This window comes from Spea bombifrons, chromosome 10, assembly GCF_027358695.1.
Source record: "Spea bombifrons isolate aSpeBom1 chromosome 10, aSpeBom1.2.pri, whole genome shotgun sequence".
In the NCBI taxonomy this organism is placed as follows: Eukaryota; Metazoa; Chordata; class Amphibia; order Anura; family Pelobatidae; genus Spea; species Spea bombifrons.
The window spans coordinates 17,073,771-17,086,850 of NC_071096.1; the positions used below are offsets into that span (position 1 = coordinate 17,073,771).

General features: G+C 42.8%; 2 long non-coding RNA genes across 3 annotated transcripts in view; both read right to left on the reverse strand.

The window, feature by feature from the left end:
* Positions 1 to 13,080, reverse strand: part of LOC128467411 (uncharacterized) — a 129,274-nt gene that overhangs the window by 102,379 nt on the left and 13,815 nt on the right. The window lies entirely within an intron of this gene.
* Positions 9,820 to 11,622, reverse strand: LOC128467418 (uncharacterized). Its single transcript, XR_008345723.1, has 2 exons — positions 11,545 to 11,622; positions 9,820 to 10,136 (listed from the first exon to the last, which is right to left on the reverse strand). It is a non-coding gene; the product is annotated as an uncharacterized LOC128467418 (long non-coding RNA).

A 13,080-nucleotide genomic window follows, 5' to 3' on the forward strand; every position in this document is an offset into this window, starting at 1 on the left:
GTTTGAGCCACCTCTGATATTTTCAGGGTTGTAACCAGAGAAAGATTTCTGGATCTAGTTTTCTTGCATTCTCTTTTTCCATTAGGAACCACGATTCAGTTTTTTTCTCTAGTGATACCTAATTACTTAGGTGTATTATCATATTTGAATCATGGTATTTTTTTATTTCAACTGCTCCAATACTGCCTTCTTTTAATTTCCTACTTATTATTTTCCTTGCTATTTGTTGTCTTTTGTTTATCCCTATAAATTGATCAAAAACTACTTATATTTCCTTAAGATTTTTCTCTGAAAAGGCCATTGGTATTGACCTAAACAAATATAGCCAAGTTGGAAGAATATAATATTTAATAGTATTAACCCGCTCCCACCATGAAATATTAGTCTGCTTCCATTCTGACAGACATCCCTTATTTTTTTTAAAAGTATATGAGAGTTTATTTCCATAATTTGTTCTATTTTATTTGGTATGTAAATCCCCAGATAGTCAATTTTATTCTTATGCCATACAAAAGGAAATTTATCCTGGATATTCTTATTTAATGAATTATGGCTATTTAGCATACGAATATTAGATTTAGACATATTTAATTTAAAATTGAAAAGGGAGCTATATCTATCTATTGTTGTATATACTTCTCCTCTTTCAAACCAATACCACCAATTGATATGCGTGGAGAATAATCCGCTCTGCGTTGTGTATTAATGATAAATGTAATACCCCTTGTTACCTCCTCCAAGAACTAACATATAACCGTATCCCCTTTTCCAGATAATATATATGTCTAGTTCTACTAAGGTTTTCTACCCGATATTACAATAAAACAGCCAACCCAAGGTTCTTACCAGAGAGAGAGCTTTAATTAGAATCTACCCAGATTAATGTTACAGCAAAGACAAAACCACAGTTACAGTGATATACAGATGACAATCATTCATACCACTCACAAACATCCCATCTATCTAATATCTGCTGCTAAGTGTGTATGCTGTGTGGGTGATGTGCCAAGGGTGAGACTCTCCAATCCAGTCTCCTTTTGTGTGTGTTTCTACAATGTCTTTTTAAGGGATTTCTCTATTGATGTGTAAATGAGGTCCCTGTCCTGTGTTCCCAAGACCCCACTGTGTGATGTTATTGACTTACTATGTTTCCCATGCCTATCTTCAGGTGATGCATTTCCTTCCTTCTCTACGTAGTATGTAGGTGTGATATCTTCTTACAGCTGTCTTTCCTGTTACTTCCCCCCTAAGTGGCTTGCAGATTTCATACATACATATACACACACATAAACTTAATCAAGCACATATTAATTACAGATATACATACTTTGTATTTACCCCAACATGTATTTCTTTAATAGTATATTTTATCGATGCCATAGGATCTAATAATAACAGCATAATATCATCTGCATAGAGATTGAGTTTAACTTGCCCCAAGGATATAATATTCCTTTAACTTGAGCATTTAGTCTTATATACTGAGCAAGAGGTTCTAAGGAAAGAACAAAGTAACGGGGACAGTGGACAGCCCTGTCTGGTCCCATTTTTTATATTGAACCATTCTGATATTATTCCTGATCCAATAATCCTTGCAGATGGATGTGTATATAAAGCTAAAATAGCCTCTAGTATTCTTCCAGAGAATCCAAAGCCCATAAGTGCATTTTTTAAGAAAAGCCAATCCACCCTATTGAAAGCCTTCTCGGCATCTAAAGTAATAAGGGCTAAAGGGGTATCTTTTTTCCTGTTCCCATTTAATAATATTAATCAATCGTCTAATATGTGAGGCTTGATTTCTGCCTTTGACAAAACCAACTTGGTCTAAATGAACTAAATTTGGTATAATGTTCTTAAGTCTTTCTGCTAATATAGCTGAATATATTTTCATATCACAATTTATCAAAGAAATGGGACGATAATTACTTAAAGAAGTGGGATCTTTGTTGGCTTTTAGTATTGGGACTATATTCGCCTGTAATAGTTCTGTTGGGATATTACTTCCTATACAAATTTCATTAAACAACTCTAATATATACCCTTCAATCTTATTTAAAACAGTTTTATAAAAAAAGTTTGGAAAGCCATCAGGGCCAGGAGCTTTATTCGGTTTTAATTGTTGGATAGTTTTCCTAATTTCTTGGATTGAAAAAGGTAAATGAAGTATATCTAATTGTTCCTGTGTCAGAGAAGGTAAGTTAGCATTTTCTATAAATTGTTTAATTTCATTTTCATCTTTTTCTCCAGGAAGACAGTAGATCACCTCACATACATTTTTAAAGAAGCTGCGATCTCTGTTGGTGTATATAATTCCTTATCCTTAGATTTAATCTTTTATATGCGTTTATTTATTGTTCTTTTCTCCAATTTAGCTGTTAATAATTTATCTGCACGGTTACCTTTATGGTATAACGAAAGGTTTAGCATCTGCATTTTATTTTTTTCTCAATTCTCAGTTTATTGCACGTATGGTAACATAGACATGGTATAAGGTACCGAGTACATAGGTAAAACAGCGGAGCAGTTTACATATACAGCATAGGCGGATACTGCACACGGACAGAAATGGCAAGGAAAACATGAGACATTGAGAACAATAGTGGAACAAATCAGGTACGTAAAAGAGTAAAGCCACCCCCAAGGGGGAGGACAGAATGAGGCCGATAAGCCATTCGGTACCCAATAATACAGTGCCATAAAATGTGAAAAACAAAAGGAAACAAAAACAGAAAAAAAACAAGTCTGTCCCAGGGTCCAGCAGATAGCTCCACTTACAAAATCACGTTAACCAAAGGCACGAACATACAAAAATGGACATAAAGAGACGCGGGAAGGAACCGTCTTGAGAACTAACACCCAGTAGGAGAGCAGTAATGGACCCCTAGAGGGACACAGGTAAAGGACGATGTTCCAGGGACGCGATGAACGACCTCCAGTGAAACCACTTAAGTTCAACTTTATGACCTGCCCCCCTAGCTGACCATATGAGAACTTCCATCTGGTAAGTGAATTCGACCTGATGAACCCAGGCCATAAAAGAGGGAGGGGAGGCTGATTTCCAGTGGCAGGGGAGGACCGCGTTGGCCGCGTTAATCTGATGAAACGTCAAGGACCGCTTGTAGCTAGAAAAAGAAGTCTGTGTGTGATGGAGCAGAATGGCCTCAGGAGAAGCCTGGAAATCGGGATTGGCTACATCACGGATCACCGTCATGACGGAGTCCCAAAAGGATCTGATATCTGGGCAGGACCACCAAATATGCAACAGGGAGCCAGGATGGGCACCACACCTCCAGCAGGTTGGGAGAACCTGAGGGGCGAATCTGTGAATGTCTAGGGGAACCCTGTACCATCTCGTAAGTATCTTAAAAGACGTCTCCTGCATTCGACTAGACACCGACCCCTTGTGGACGATAGAGAGGATCTTAGACCAGTCCTCCGGTTCAAACGAGCAGGCCAAGTCCCGCTCCCACAGGCTAAAAGAATACGGCTTGGCGACCGGCTCGGGGGAGAGCAACAGCGCGTACAATTTAGATAAAAGATGGGGCGGCTCCTTTAGTTCAAGGCAAAACCTCTCCAATTGAGAAAGCGGTCGGTCCAGATGCGGCAGAACCGCCAAGGAAGACACAAAATGCCTAAGTTGATGGTAGAGGAACTGGAGGGAGAAGGGGCAGGGACCTGGGCCTGACAGGGCCTCTAGAGGCTGCAGAGCTGCCCCAGTAACCACATGGCACAGGCACAGGGTGCGCACCCCCGGAGGGAGAAAAGCCTGCAAGCCACCACCCGAGCGACCCGGGGGAAAGTCCGGGTTCCCCACCAAGGGAGTCAGAGGGCCGGGAACCCTAGCAACCTTACCATCCCGCAGCAATCTACGAAAAACCCGCAGGGTGGAGAGAAGGAAGGGGTGGGCAGAGTACGTGACGCAACCCGCAGGGTCGCGAATCCACGATAGCACAGACAACGGGCATGTCAGGAAGGACCCTTCCACAGAAGCCCATTGCTTAACCGAGTCGACAGACCATTCGATAACGCGGCACAAGTGAGACGTCTGCCAATAAAGCTCTAAACTCGGGAGACCTACCCCCCCTGCAGTCGCTGCCTAATCAAGTAGGAGAACGCCAAGCGAGACGGCCTGCCCCTCCAGACATAGCGCAAGAAAGTCCTCCGGCATCTCTGGAAGAAAGACCGCGGGAGAGCTATGGGCAGCGTCTGAAAAAGATAAAGGAATCTGGGGAGAAGATTCATCTTTATGACCCCCACCCTCCCAAACCAGGATATATGAGGATATGCCCATTTACGTAGGTCCGATTCTAGAGTAGACAACAAGGGCTCAAAATTAAGATTGCGCAACTGCGAGAGGTCCGTGGGAATACGCAGACCCAGATACTTAATAGAATCATCCCTCCATTTAAAGGGGAACCCAGTCCGAATGTGGTTACAAAGTTGCGCCGGAATGTGAAACCCCAGGATCTCCGATTTGGACAGATTGATTTTATAATTGGACAACACCTGGAACCTGGCAAGCTCCGACAGGACAGCCGAGAGAGACCGAACCGGGTTAGTGAGAGTCAAAAGGATGTCATCCGCAAACAACGATAAGGCGTAAGACCGGGGTCCAATTCGGACTCCCGCAATATCCGGGTGGGCCCGGATGGCATTCGCAAAGGGTTCGAGAACTAAAAGAAACAAAAGGGGGGAGAGGGGGCAACCCTGCCGCGTACCGTTCGCCAACGTGAATGGATCGGACAACAAACCATTAACGGCCACCCGTGCGGTCGGGGAGTCATATAAAGCCTTAACGCAGGTCAAGAAGCGAAGACCAACCCCAATTCTTGAGAGCACCCCAAAAAGGAAGGACCAGGACACCCGGTCAAACGCCTTCTCAGCATCCACCGAGGCTACGATCAACAGAAGGCTACGAGACTGGGCATGGGCAATTATGTTCACCACCTTCATAGTGTTGTCTCTTGCCTCGCGCCCGGGGACAAACCCCACCTGATCGGAGTGTATGAGATGGGGCAAAAAGGGCAACAGGCGATTCGCTAAAATTTTGGAGAATAACTTCAAATCAACATTGATCAAAGAGATAGGGCGAAAACTACTACATAAATCTAAGTTTTTGTCTGGTTTAGGGATGACCACGATATGCGCGGACAGGGCCTGTGGGGCAAAAGGAGCACCTTGGGCGATGGCATTAAAAAACGAGACCATGTGAGGGCCAAGAACGGAAAGGAACTTCTTATAATAGGCAATGGTAAAACCATCCGGGCCAGGACTCTTACCAGCCGGAGAAGTTTTCACGCCCTCAGCTACCTCGGCCAAGGAAATTGGTTGGTCGAGAAGGGCCCTGGCGTCGGGTGGCAGGGTTTTGGTGATGAATTCCGATAAATAAGCTGTGAGGGCCTCCTCCGACTCAGAAGGGGGAGTCCTCGGGCGCGGCAAATTATACAAGGACGTATAATACTGTCGAAAAAAGTCGGCAACCTCCTCCGAACGGAAGCGAAGCCGACCCGCAGGGTCCCTAATACGTGGAACATAAGTCTGTGCCCTCTTCGCCCTCAGTGCCCGAGCCAGGAGCCTGCCAGGTTTGTCCCCAAATTCGTAAAACTGACGCCGTACCAAAAGATAGTTACGCTTAGTCCTATCATCAAGGAGGGCCGCTAACCTCGCGCGTAGAGCAGAAAGCTCCACCTGGGTGGAGGGAAGGAGGGTCAACTTGTGGCGGGCCTCCAGACGTGCTATTTATTGCGTAAGGTCTAAGATAGTGGCCGCGCGGTTCCTTTTAACGGAAGCGCCCAACTTTATCAGGTGGCCCCGCAAGACCGCTTTATGTGCTTCCCAAATCGTAGGAAGCGAAACGTCAGGGGTGACATTCTCTGCAAAATAATGTTTAATGTGAGAGGACAATTGGGAGACGTGGTGGGGGTCACTCAATAAGTTCTCATTGAGACGCCAATGCCAATTGGTCCTGGGGAGGCCCGAGAGAGCCAGCTTCATAAAAACCGGGGCGTGATCACTAATCGTAGCCACACCAATGCTAGCCGAACGCAGGAGCGACAAATGGAAGTGGGACAGAAAAAAGGCGTCTATGCGCGAATATTTACAGTGACTAGGGGAAAAATAGGTATAATCCCGCACAGTGGGATGGAGGGCTCTCCATACATCCACCAACTGGTTCAAACGCAATTGGTGGTTCACCTTAAGAATCATAGAAAAGGGAACATGGGAACTCCCCGAGGAAGTGTCAATCTTAGGGTCCAACACCATATTAAAGTCCCCCCCAAGATGGTAATACCCTCCTGGAAATCAGCCAATTTGGACAGGATCGAAGTAACAAATCGGGCTTGGTTACTATTAGGGGCATATATATTTGCCACAGTGACTCTATGAGAGCCCACATAGCCCTTGACGAAGATAGCTCTTCCCTCAGTGTCCTTCCACGTCTCAGAGGGTCTGAAGCGAATGTACTTATGAATGAGGATAGCCACCCCCTTGGTTTTAGCATCTGCATTTTAGCCTTGGTCTTAAGTAATAGCTGCTCATTTATTTGTTTCTTTACCCAAAATGGCGCATGGGGGGGAAGAATTACCAGATTTGGAAAAAATGGTTTTGAAATAGCAAAACGCTACCTTTACTTATTGCCCCATAACATGCAGAAAAAAGCAAAAAAAAACATAAAAAATTGCGTATTTCTAAACTCAGCACGAATAGTAGAATCTATTTAGCAGGTTTTTTCATTACCTTTTATAGATGAGTAAAAGATTTTTCAACTAAAATTACTATTTTATACTTTTTTTAATAGTAAATAAAATGATACAATCCAATGTCATCACAATGTCATCTAAAGAAAGCCCTTCTCGTCCTGAAAAAAACAATGTATTTCTTGTGTGGGTTCAGTAAACGGGAAAGAAGGAAATTACAGCTAAACACGAGCAGCCCAGAAATGTTAAAACGGGCATTCTGGGATCAAGAAGGAATTTTTTCCCTAGTTTGTACAAAATTGGAAAGAGCCTTCTTTTGGATATGGGAAAGGCTGAACTTGGTGGATGCATGTCTTTTTTCAGCCTATGTAACTATGTAATATTTGTCCTGAGCCTTTTTTTCTGTATGTTATAGAGCAATAAATACAAGTACCATATTGGTATTTCCAAAACATTTTTTCAAATATAGTCATACTTCCCCCATGTCCTACTTGGGACATGTCCTACATGTCCCAAATGTGGCTTATGAACCCCAAACAACCTGACAAACCTATGCATGCGTTTCACATACCCTGGAGTAGGGTATGTGAAACGCATGCATAGGTTTGTCAGGTTGTTTGGGGTTCATAAGCCACATTTGGGACATGTACAAGTCAGTCTTCCAACTTAGAATTTTGAAACATTAAAAATTCTTCCCCATGTCCTTGGAAGCTGGCCAATTTAATTTACCCCATCAGACCATATATACCGTATTTGCTCGATTATAAGACGAGTTTTTTTTCAAAGCAAATACTCTGAAAAATACCCCTCGTCTTATAATCGGGGTCGTCTTATAACACGGGGCAGCGGTGCGCGGAACTCTGATCTCTGACAGCCAGGGAAGGTCTGCGCGATGGACGCAGACAACCCCTGCTGCTAGCCACACCTCCATCCGGCTGCAGCGTAAGTTGTCTACGTCAATCGCGTACAAATACGTCAATCTACACGCTGCCCCGGCTACATGACAGGGGAGTCAGAAGCACCGGTAAGTTTTGGGGGGGGGTGCGGGGGAGTGTTAAATGGGGGGCATAAGACATTTCTGAAGGCAGAGTGTTCTATGAAATGCCTTTTAACCCCCTTAATGCCACTCTGCCTCCTGAAATGCCTTACACCTCCCTATATGCCACTCTGCCCCATAATATGCCTTTTAACCCCCTTAATGCCAGAGTGGCATATAGGGGTGTAAGGCATTTCTGGAGGCAGAGTGGCACATAGGGGGTCAAAAGGCATATCATGGGGCACAGTGGCATATAGAGGGTTAAAAGGCATGTCATTTATTTCTATATACACCAAAAATAAATTTATATTTATATCTATATACACCAAACAACCATAACGTTATAACCACTGGCAGGTGAAGTGAATAACGGATCATTTTATTACCATGGCACTTGTCAGTGGGTGGGATTTATATTAGGGATCAAGTGAACATTTCATCCATGTTGATGTGTTAGAAGCAGGAAAAAATGGGCAAGCGTAAGGATCTGAATGACTTTGATAAGGGCCAAACTGTGATGGCTAGGCAACTGGGTCAGAGTGTCTCCAAAAAGGAAGGAAAAGTGGTGAACCGGCATCAGGGTCATAGGCAGTCAAGGCTCACTGATGTACGTAGGGGCAAAGCTGTACTGTAGCTCAGATTGCTGAAAAAGTTAATGCTGGCTGATAGAAAGGTGTCAGAACACACAGTGCATAGTCAGAGACCAGTCAAGGTGCCCATGCTCACCCCTGTCCACTGCCAAAAGCGCCTACAATGAGGACGTGAATATAAGAACTAGACGACGGAGCAATGGAAGGTGACCTGGTCTGATGACATTTTCTTTAACATCACGTGGATGGCCGAGTGTGTGTGTCGCTTACCTGGAGAACACGTTGCACCAAGATGCACCATGGGAAAAAATGCAAGGCGGTGCAGGCAATGTGATGCTATGGGCAAAGTTCTGCTGGAAAACCTTGGATGCTTCATGTGGATGCTACTTCGACATGTACCACCTACCTAAGCATTGTTGCAGACCATGTACATACTTTCATGGACAAGGTATTCCCTGAAAGCATTGGCCTCTTTCAGCAGGCTAATGCACCCTGCCACATAAGCACAATGAGTTCAAGGTGTTGACCTGATAAATAAACAATTAACTTGCACTATTGTAGGGGAGCAATGAGCATTTATCTCAGCCTTTGCTAAGCTGTCACTCACTGTCTCACACTCCAACACTCATCAGTCTGTAACTGGTGCTACTGACAAGTTAAAATGGCATCAGCACGCTTATATATCTAATGCTTGTTTCTTTCCCTTGTAAAGGCTCATTGGCCAGAGTGAAAAAAGTAAGGAAAAACTGCCATACCTTGTTGGACCCATTAATCACAGATATAAGCATCTCGTTTTTTTTAACTACTTCTACCCAACAGTGATTAATATGTACCCTCCTACACACAGTCTCTCACACTTTAACTCATCAAAGAACAACAAAACGGCGGCTAAAGGCGGCTACAAGTGGCAAAGAATTAAGGTATCCAAACTAATTTGTCACTTTTGATTCATTGATTCGTTCAAAGGCACGAAACATGCAATTTTCTAAATTTGTGTTCAAGTAGCGCGTATCACTTAAACTACTGCTATGTACGGATTATAGTTTAGAGCGGCTTTTACTGCAGACTGCGTGTTTGCACTACGTCTCCCACCTGTCCTGTAGATTTTTTTCTATGCAGCAGGTCTATACTGACCTCCTGCTCCCTGTCAGCATGGTCTCTGCATCTGCCATAAGATCAGTGGAGATAAGAAAATGACTGGAGAAGGTGAAAAGGTGGGGGGCACACACAGAACTGGTGGGAAGAGAGGAAGAGAGATGTGTTTTTGGCCCCAAAATTTGTTTCTGATTTTACAAAGAGCCCCCTGAATTTCATCCGAAACATAAGGGCAAGAAAAAAAATTGTTACTTGAACGAATTAGTAAAAAACTATTTTCTATGTTGTGCACAAGTCTATTGTTGAGTTACATATCTCTGGAAGATTGTTTGGCTTTATACTCTTAGCAACAAAGACTGCATTGGATCAGCAGTGGAAGCAGACTCAGTCAAACTACAAATGATCAGAGAAATTTTATTATACATTAAGCAAATTGAATATTTAACAGATTCTATATATAATAAAGTTGAAGTGTTCGATAGAACTTGGGCTCCCTGCTCATGGCTGAAGGTCAAATAAATTAGAAGAAACCTCATGGAAATGGTTCTCCTGTCTAGGAAGAAAAATACAAAGTTGATTATCAAAAGAATTTTGTAGGAGGGGATAAGATGGGTGCAAATGGTAGAGCAACCTAATATACTGATATATTACTATAAGACTTAAAATGTAAGTTATAATTAAGGTCTTCCTGGACAGCAAAAGTCCGCAATATTGTCTCTTGAAAGGGATCAGATAGAGGAAGTATAAGAACATTCTCAGAATGCCTACCATCAACTTTGCTGCTCCAAAATAAATAAAGTAACTTGTGAAAGAGATCATAACAGTACAATATGCTTACCTCACAACGCTCTAATATTTAGAGCATGGGACACATCTCTCCCAGAACACTGCTGCCACATGTGTCGAGTACAAGATACATTGGCTTTTGCCATCATCTCAGAAACAATATCCAGTCATGTCTCCTCTATATGTTCAATTCCACAAAGAACCTTCTTTTCAAATACTGCTAAACAAAGCTTCCTAAACATGCCGATTGAGGAGATGGTACAAACTTTTTTCTTCACTTTCTTTGCTGCTCCTCTCGATCTTTGTGGATCCTGAAACTATTAGTTTGCTTACCTTACACCTCCTGAAAACCCTGTTGCCCAAGATTCACTTTTCCACAAGACAAGGCTGCGACATCTGTCGAGTAAAGCAATAGACACACAGGCCTTTCCTTCTGCAAACACAACTTCCAATTATCTTCCTACATAAGATGGTACAAACTTTTTTCTTCACTTTCTTTGCTGCTCCTCTCAATCTGTGTGGATCCTGAAACTATTCAAGTGAGATCATTTTGCTTACCTTAAACCTTCTGAAAACCCTGTTGCCCAAGATTCACTTTTCCACAAGACAAGGCTGCGACATCTGTCGAGTAAAGCAATAGGCACACATGCCTTTCCTTCCACATACACAACTTCTAAATGTCTTCCTATTTCAATCCTAAATCACATGGGCTTTATTGTGGAACATACATAATCAAAATGTCTTACAACTGAGAAGCTTTGTGCCTTGAAGCCGTCTTCTATGTACCTGATGGGTTAAAATGCTCACAAGAGATACCCCCATATCCAAATACATTGTTGCAACAGTCATGAAAGCAATAAGAAAAAAAACACACCTCTCAAAGACTGACTCGGGTCATAATGGTCTGCCACCTGTGAATCACAAAGCAGAGACAACTTTCCCCTCACCATATACATTTCAAATTAGCAGTGTTTTCTGTCCAAACCTTTTGCGTCTAAATGATTCACGGGTCTCAAGGTTCAAAGGTAACACCTATTATCGAGGTCTTCCTAGGTAGCAAAGGTCCGATATTTTGTCTCTTGAAGGGATCTGATAGAGAAGGCATAAGAACATTCCCCGCACAAACAAGAGACACAACTGAAAATTCATGGACCTTTTGAAATGTTAGGTACACATGTTAGGGTGCACATCATTTTGTGATGAAATGAGAGAAGGCATTTTGAAAAGGAATTACAGCAAAAACCAGACTGTGTAGCGTGTGATGCCTACCATCAACTTTGTTGCTCCAAATTAAATAAAGTGACTTGTGAAAGAGATCATAACAGTACAATCTGCTTACCTCACAACGCTCTAATATTTAGGGCATGGGACACATCTCTCCCAGAACACTGCTGCCACATGTGTTGAGTACAAGATACACTGGCTTTTGCCATCATCTCAGAAACAATATCCATTCATGTCTCCTCTATCTGTTCAATTCCCCAAAGAACCTTCTTTTCAAATACCGCTAAACAAAGCTTCCTAAACATGCCGATTGAGGAGATGGTACAAACTTTTTTCTTCGCTTTTTTTGCTGCTCCTCTCGATCTTTGTGGATCCTGAAACTATTCAAGAGAGCTCATTTTGCTTACCTTACACCTGCTGAAAACCCTGTTGCCCAAGATTCACTTTTCCACAAGACAAGGCTGCTACATCTGTCGAAAAAAGCAATAGACACACAGGCCTTTCCTTCGGCGAACACAACTTCCAAATGTCTTCCTACATAAGATGGTACAAACTTTTTTCTTCACTTTCTTTGCTGCTCCTCTCAATCTGTGTGGATCCTGAAACTATTCAAGCAAGATCATTTTGCTTACCTTACACCTGCTGAAATCCCTGTTGCCCAAGATTCACTTTTCCAGAAGACAAGGCTGCGACATCTGTCGAGTAAAGCAATAGACACACAGGCCTTTCTTTCCTTCCGCAAACACAACTTCCAAATGTCTTCCTACATAAGATGGTACAAACACTTTTCTTCACTTTCTTTGCTGCTCCTCTCAATATGTGTGGATCCTGAAACCATTCCAGCGAGATCATTTTGCTTACCTTACACCTGCTGAAATCCCTGTTGACCAAGATTCACTTTTCCACAAGACAAGGCTGCGACATCTGTCGAGTAAAGCAATAGACACACAGGCCTTTCTTTCCTTCCGCAAACACAACATCCAGATGTCTTCCTACATAAGATGGTACACACTTTCTTCTTCACTTTCTTTGCCGCTCCTCTCAATCTTTGTGGATCCTGAAACCATTCAAGCGAGGTCATTTTGCTTACCTTACACCTTCTGAAAACCCTGTTGCCCAAGATTCACTTTTCCACAAGACAAGGCTGCGACATCTGTCGAGTAAAGCAAAAGAGACACAGGCCTTTCCTTCCGCAAACACAACTTCCAATTGTCTTCCTACATAAGATGGTACAAACTTTTTTCTTCACTTTCTTTGCTGCTCCTCTCAATCTGTGTGGATCCTGAAACTATTCAAGCAAGATCATTTTGCTTACCTTACACCTGCTGAAATCCCTGTTGCCCAAGATTCACTTTTCCACAAGACAAGGCTGCGACATCTGTCGAGTAAAGCAATAGACACACAGGCCTTTCTTTCCTTCCGCAAACACAACTTCCAAATGTCTTCCTACATAAGATGGTACACACTTTCTTTTTCACTTTCTTTGCTGCTCCTCTAAATCTTTGTGGATCCTGAAACCATTCAAGCGAGATCATTTTGCTTACCTCACACCTTCTGAAAACCCTGTTGCCCAAGATTCACTTTTCCACAAGACAAGGCTGCGACATCTGTCGAGTAAAGCAATAGACACACAGGCCTTTCCTTCCGCGAA